Source organism: Idiotropiscis lumnitzeri, unplaced genomic scaffold, assembly GCF_059441095.1.
Source record: "Idiotropiscis lumnitzeri isolate Australia: NSW breed Sydney's pygmy pipehorse unplaced genomic scaffold, RoL_Ilum_1.0 HiC_scaffold_218, whole genome shotgun sequence".
NCBI lineage: Eukaryota > Metazoa > Chordata > Actinopteri > Syngnathiformes > Syngnathidae > Idiotropiscis > Idiotropiscis lumnitzeri.
The window spans coordinates 227501-235000 of NW_028283756.1; positions in this window are offsets into that span (position 1 = coordinate 227501).

A 7500-nucleotide genomic window follows, 5' to 3' on the forward strand; every position below is an offset into this window, starting at 1 on the left:
GTTTAGGTGACCAGGGGTAAGGGGTTTAGGCGACCAGGGGTGGGACGTTTAGGTGACCAGGGGTGGGACGTTTAGGTGACCAGGGGTGGGCCACTTAGGCGACCAGGGGTAAGGGGTTTAGGTGACCAGGGGTAAGGGGTTTAGGCGACCAGGGGTGAGACGTTTAGGCGACCAGGGGTAAGGGGTTTAGGTGACCAGGGGTAAGGGGGTTAGGCGACCTGGGGCTGGAGAGGAGCACCTTCCCCGGGCACAGACGGTGCCAAGCGGCCCCTAAGTCTACCCTTATGGAAGCTCCGGAGGAGGAGTGCATGCTGTGTGACAGTGAAGCCGAATAGGAGCACCTTCCCCGGGCACAGACGGTGCCAAGCGGCCCCTAAGTTTGCCCTTATGGAAGCTCCGGAGGAGGAGTGCATGCTGTGTGACAGTGAAGCCGAATATGAGCACCTTCCCCGGGCACGGGAGGTGCCAAGCGGCCCCTAAGTCTACCCTCATGGAAGCTCCGGAGGAGGAGGGCGGGCGTGTGTCACACTTGGCCCGAATAGGAGCACCTTCCCCGGGCACAGGCGGTGCCAAGCGGCCCCTAAGTTTGCCCTTATGGAAGCTCCGGAGGATGAGTGCATGCTGCCTGACAGTGAAGCCGAATATGAGCACCTTCCCCGGGCACAGGCGGTGCCAAGCGGCCCCTAAGTTTGCCCTAATGGAAGCTCCGGAGGAGGAGTGCGGGCGTGTGTCACACTTGGCCCGAATATGAGCACCTTCCCCGGGCACAGGCGGTGCCAAGCGGCCCCTAAGTTTGCCCTTATGGAAGCTCCGGAGGAGGAGTGCATGCTGTGTGACAGTGAAGCCGAATATGAGCACCTTCCCCGGGCACGGGAGGTGCCAAGCGGCCCCTAAGTCTACCCTCATGGAAGCTCCGGAGGAGGAGGGCGGGCGTGTGTCACACTTGGCCCGAATATGAGCACCTTCCCCGGGCACGGGCGGTGCCAAGCGGCCCCTAAGTTTGCCCTTATGGAAGCTCCGGAGGAGGAGTGCATGCTGTGTGACAGTGAAGCCGAATATGAGCACCTTCCCCGGGCACGGGAGGTGCCAAGCGGCCCCTAAGTCTACCCTCATGGAAGCTCCGGAGGAGGAGTGCGGGCGTGTGTCACACTTGGCCCGAATATGAGCACCTTCCCCGGGCACAGACGGTGCCAAGCGGCCCCTAAGTTTGCCCTTATGGAAGCTCCGGAGGAGGAGTGCATGCTGTGTGACAGTGAAGCCGAATAGGAGCACCTTCCCCGGGCACAGACGGTGCCAAGCGGCCCCTAAGTTTGCCCAAATGGAAGCTCCGGAGGAGGAGTGCATGCTGCATGACAGTGAAGCCGAATAGGAGCACCTTCCCCGGGCACAGACGGTGCCAAGCGGCCCCTAAGTTTGCCCAAATGGAAGCTCCGGAGGAGGAGTGCGGGCGTGTGTCACACTTGGCCCGAATATGAGCACCTTCCCCGGGCACAGACGGTGCCAAGCGGCCCCTAAGTTTGCCCAAATGGAAGCTCCGGAGGAGGAGTGCATGCTGCCTGACAGTGAAGCCGACTATGAGCACCTTCCCCGGGCACAGGCGGTGCCAAGCGGCCCCTAAGTCTACCCTCATGGAAGCTCCGGAGGAGGAGTGCGGGCGTGTGTCACACTTGGCCCGAATATGAGCACCTTCCCCGGGCACAGACGGTGCCAAGCGGCCCCTAAGTTTGCCCTTATGGAAGCTCCGGAGGAGGAGTGCATGCTGTGTGACAGTGAAGCCGAATATGAGCACCTTCCCCGGGCACAGGCGGTGCCAAGCGGCCCCTAAGTTTGCCCTTATGGAAGCTCCGGAGGAGGAGTGCATGCTGTGTGACAGTGAAGCCGAATATGAGCACCTTCCCCGGGCACAGGCGGTGCCAAGCGGCCCCTAAGTTTGCCCAAATGGAAGCTCCGGAGGAGGAGTGCGGGCGTGTGTCACACTTGGCCCGAATAGGAGCACCTTCCCCGGGCACGGGCGGTGCCAAGCGGCCCCTAAGTTTGCCCAAATGGAAGCTCCGGAGGAGGAGTGCATGCTGCCTGACAGTGAAGCCGAATATGAGCACCTTCCCCGGGCACAGGCGGTGCAAAGCGGCCCCTAAGTCGGTAAAGGTTGAAATAAGTAAATAAATACAAAAAGGACGAGGGGGGAAAAAAAAGGCAAAAACGTATAAAATTCCCCCATTCATTTCAATGGGCTCGGCCGAATTGGGCTTGCGGGACCGCCGAGGGCACGCCGGAGGGCGGTTGAGTCGGTAAAAGTTGAAATAAATGAATAAATACAAAAAGAACGAGGGGGGAAAAAAAGGCAAAAACGTATAAAATTCCCCCATTCATTTCAATGGGCTCGGCCGAATTGGGCTTGCGGGACCGCCGAGGGCACGCCGGAGGGCGGTTGAGTCGGTAAAAGTTGAAATAAATGAATAAATACAAAAAGAACGAGGGGGGGAAAAAAAAGGCAAAAACGTATAAAATTCCCCCATTCATTTCAATGGGCTCGGCCGAATTGGGCTTGCGGGACCGCCGAGGGCACGCCGGAGGGCGGTTGAGTCGGTAAAAGTTGAAATAAATGAATAAATACAAAAAGAACGAGGGGGGGGGAAAAAAGGCAAAAACGTATAAAATTCCCCCATTCATTTCAATGGGCTCGGCCGAATTGGGCTTGCGGGACCGCCGAGGGCACGCCGGAGGGCGGTTGAGTCGGTAAAAGTTGAAATAAATGAATAAATACAAAAAGAACGAGGGGGGGAAAAAAAAGGCAAAAACGTATAAAATTCCCCCATTCATTTCAATGGGCTCGGCTAAAATGGGCCTGCAGTACTGCCGAGAGGCCGCCGGAGGACGCCCTAGTAGGCAAACGTTGATCCCCACACACGAGGGGTCAGTTAGGCGACCAGGGGTAGCGTTTAGGCGACCAGGGGTAGCGTTTAGGTGACCAGGGGAAGCGTTTAGGCGACCAGGGGTAGCGTTTAGGTGACCAGGGGTAGCGTTTAGGCGACCAGGGGTAGCGTTTAGGCGACCAGGGGTAGCGTTTAGGCGACCAGGGGTAGCTTTTAGGCGACCAGGGGTAGCTTTTAGGCGACCAGGGGTAGCGTTTAGGCGACCAGGGGCGTTGCAGTTCCGCCGAATTGCATTAGGGGCGCTGCAGTAGGCAAACGTTCTTCCCCCCTAGTCAGAGGGTCATTTGCCTACTTCCCAGGTTTACCCGGGTTTTCCAAAACACCTGGGGCACATTTTCAGGGATCACGTTTTTAGAAACAAAAATATTCATAATTTCTTCTAAGTCCCCTTTCCAGCGGGGAACTTTGAAACATTGTATCCGACCACTGAAGGCTGTTGGCGGGCACGGCGCGGCAAACAGCCCGCACTCAGGCATGGAGCTCCGGGGAAAGTTGCCTAATTTCTTCTAAGTCCCCTTTCCAGCGGGGAACTTTGAAACATTGTATCCGACCGTGGAAGGCTGTTGGCGGGCACGGCGCGGCTCATAGCCGGCCCTCAGGCACGGAGCTCCGGGTGAATTTTCACAAATTTCTTCTAAGTCCCCTTTCCAGCGGGGAACTTTGAAACATTGTATCCGACCGTGGAAGGCTGTTGGCGGGCACGGCGCGGCTCATAGCCGGCCCTCGGGCACGGAGCTCCGGGTGAATTTTACAAATTTCTTCTAAGTCCCCTTTCCAGCGGGGAACTTTGAAACATTGTATCCGACCGTGGAAGGCTGTTGGCGGGCACGGCGCGGCTCATAGCCGGCCCTCGGGCACGGAGCTCCGGGTGAATTTTTACAAATTTCTTCTAAGTCCCCTTTCCAGCGGGGAACTTTGAAACATTGTATCCGACCGTGGAAGGCTGTTGGCGGGCACGGCGCGGCTCATAGCCGGCCCTCGGGCACGGAGCTCCGGGTGAATTTTCACAAATTTCTTCTAAGTCCCCTTTCCAGCGGGGAACTTTGAAACATTGTATCCGACCGTGGAAGGCTGTTGGCGGGCACGGCGCGGCTCATAGCCGGCCCTCAGGCACGGAGCTCCGGGTGAATTTTCACAAATTTCTTCTAAGTCCCCTTTCCAGCGGGGAACTTTGAAACATTGTATCCGACCAAAGGAAGGCTGTTGGCGGGCGCGGCGCGGCTCATAGCCGGCCCTCGGGCACGGAGCTCCGGGTGAATTTTACTCAATTCTTCTAAGTCCCCTTTCCAGCGGGGAACTTTCAAACATTGTATCCGACCACTGAAGGCTGTTGGCGGGCGCGGCGCGGCTCATAGCCGGCCCTCAGGCACGGAGCTCCGGGTGAATTTTCACAAATTTCTTCTAAGTCCCCTTTCCAGCGGGGAACTTTGAAACATTGTATCCGACCGTGGAAGGCTGTTGGCGGGCACGGCGCGGCTCATAGCCGGCCCTCGGGCACGGAGCTCCGGGTGAATTTTCACAAATTTCTTCTAAGTCCCCTTTCCAGCGGGGAACTTTGAAACATTGTATCCGACCGTGGAAGGCTGTTGGCGGGCACGGCGCGGCTCATAGCCGGCCCTCGGGCACGGAGCTCCGGGTGAATTTTTACAAATTTCTTCTAAGTCCCCTTTCCAGCGGGGAACTTTGAAACATTGTATCCGACCGTGGAAGGCTGTTGGCGGGCACGGCGCGGCTCATAGCCGGCCCTCGGGCACGGAGCTCCGGGTGAATTTTCACAAATTTCTTCTAAGTCCCCTTTCCAGCGGGGAACTTTGAAACATTGTATCCGACCGTGGAAGGCTGTTGGCGGGCACGGCGCGGCTCATAGCCGGCCCTCGGGCACGGAGCTCCGGATGAATTTTTACAAATTTCTTCTAAGTCCCCTTTCCAGCGGGGAACTTTGAAACATTGTATCCGACCGTGGAAGGCTGTTGGCGGGCACGGCGCGGCTCATAGCCGGCCCTCGGGCACGGAGCTCCGGGTGAATTTTCACAAATTTCTTCTAAGTCCCCTTTCCAGCGGGGAACTTTGAAACATTGTATCCGACCGTGGAAGGCTGTTGGCGGGCGCGGCGCGGCTCATAGCCGGCCCTCGGGCACGGAGCTCCGGGTGAATTTTTACAAATTTCTTCTAAGTCCCCTTTCCAGCGGGGAACTTTGAAACATTGTATCCGACCGTGGAAGGCTGTTGGCGGGCACGGCGGGGCTCATAGCCGGCCCTCGGGCACGGAGCTCCGGGTGAATTTTTACAAATTTCTTCTAAGTCCCCTTTCCAGCGGGGAACTTTGAAACATTGTATCCGACCGTGGAAGGCTGTTGGCGGGCACGGCGGGGCTCATAGCCGGCCCTCGGGCACGGAGCTCCGGGTGAATTTTACAAATTTCTTCTAAGTCCCCTTTCCAGCGGGGAACTTTGAAACATTGTATCCGACCAAAGGAAGGCTGTTGGCGGGCGCGGCGCGGCTCATAGCCGGCCCTCGGGCACGGAGCTCCGGGTGAATTTTACAAATTTCTTCTAAGTCCCCTTTCCAGCGGGGAACTTTGAAACATTGTATCCGACCGTGGAAGGCTGTTGGCGGACGCGGCGCGGCTCACAGCCCGCCCTCAGGCACGGAGCTCCGGGGGAATTTCCCCCTCATTTCTTCTAAGTCCCCTTTCCAGCGGGGAACTTTCAAACATTGTATCCGACCGTGGAAGGCTGTTGGCGGGCACGGCGCGGCTCATAGCCGGCCCTCAGGCACGGAGCTCCGGGTGAATTTGACAAATTCCTTCTAAGTCCCCTTTCCAGCGGGGAACTTTGAAACATTGTATCCGACCGTGGAAGGCTGTTGGCGGGCACGGCGCGGCTCATAGCCGGCCCTCAGGCACGGAGCTCCGGGTGAATTTGACAAATTCCTTCTAAGTCCCCTTTCCAGCGGGGAACTTTGAAACATTGTATCCGACCGTGGAAGGCTGTTGGCGGGCACGGCGCGGCTCATAGCCGGCCCTCAGGCACGGAGCTCCGGGTGAATTTTTACAAATTTCTTCTAAGTCCCCTTTCCAGCGGGGAACTTTGAAACATTGTATCCGACCACTGAAGGCTGTTGGCGGACGCGGCGCGGCTCACAGCCCGCCCTCAGGCACGGAGCTCCGGGGAAATTTGGCTCATTTCTTCTAAGTCCCCTTTCCAGCGGGGACCTTTCAAACATTGTATCCGACCACTGAAGGCTGTTGGCGGGCGCGGCGCGGCTCACAGCCCGCCCTCAGGCACGGAGCTCCGGGGAAATTTGCCTCATTTCTTCTAAGTCCCCTTTCCAGCGGGGAACTTTCAAACATTGTATCCGACCACTGAAGGCTGTTGGCGGGCGCGGCGCGGCTCACAGCCCGCCCTCAGGCACGGAGCTCCGGGGAAATTTGCCTCATTTCTTCTAAGTCCCCTTTCCAGCGGGGAACTTTCATACATTGTATCCGACCACTGAAGGCTGTTGGCGGACGCGGCGCGGCTCACAGCCCGCCCTCAGGCACGGAGCTCCGGGGGAATTTGCCCCCTCATTTCTTCTAAGTCCCCTTTAGGCGACCAGGGGTTGACAATTTAGGTGACCAGGGGTTGACAATTTAGGCGACCAGGGGTGACTTTTAGGCGACCAGGGGTGAGGTTTAGGCGACCAGGGGTGAGGTTTAGGCGACCAGGGGTAGCGTTTAGGCGACCAGGGGCGTTGCAGTTCCGCCGAATTGCATTAGGGGCGCTGCAGTAGGCAAACGTTTTTACCCCTAGTCAGAGGGTCATTTGCCTACTTCCCAGGTTTACCCGGGTTTTCCAAAACACCTGGGGCACATTTTTAGGAACCACGTTTTTAGAAACAAAAATTCTTCTATGTCCACCTCCGTGAAAGAAATTGCCCAATGGTTCCCGCGGAAGAGAGCTGCCAGGCGGACGCATACTGCAATAACGGCCGCCCTGGCGCTCTGGTGGATGTTATCCTCGAAATTTCTTCTATGTGCCCATTCCAGCGGGCAACTTGCGAACAATGGTGTCCGACCATGGAAGGCTGTTGGCGGACGCGGCGCGGCTCACAGCCCGCCCTCAGGCACGGAGCTCCGGGGGAATTTTCCCCTCATTTCTTCTAAGTCCCCATTCCAGCGGGGAGCTTGCAAACGTGGTATCCGACCACTGAAGGCTGTTGGCGGGCACGGCCCCACCAGCGCAACACGGCACTTCCTATGACTCGGGTCCGACGCAGGAGGAGCGGTCCTCCCGGCCCCGCCACACGGCACTTCCTATGACTCGGGTCCGACGCAGGAGGAGCGGTCCTCCCGGCCCCGCCACACGGCACTTCCTATGACTCGGGTCCGACGCAGGAGGAGCGGTCCTCCCGGCCCCGCCACACGGCACTTCCTATGACTCGGGTCCGACGCAGGAGGAGCGGTCCTCCCGGCCCCGCCACACGGCACTTCCCATGACTCGGGTCCGACGCAGGAGGAGCGGTCCTCCCGGCCCCACCACCGCCACACGGCACTTCCCATGACCCGGGTCCGACGCAGGAGGAGCGG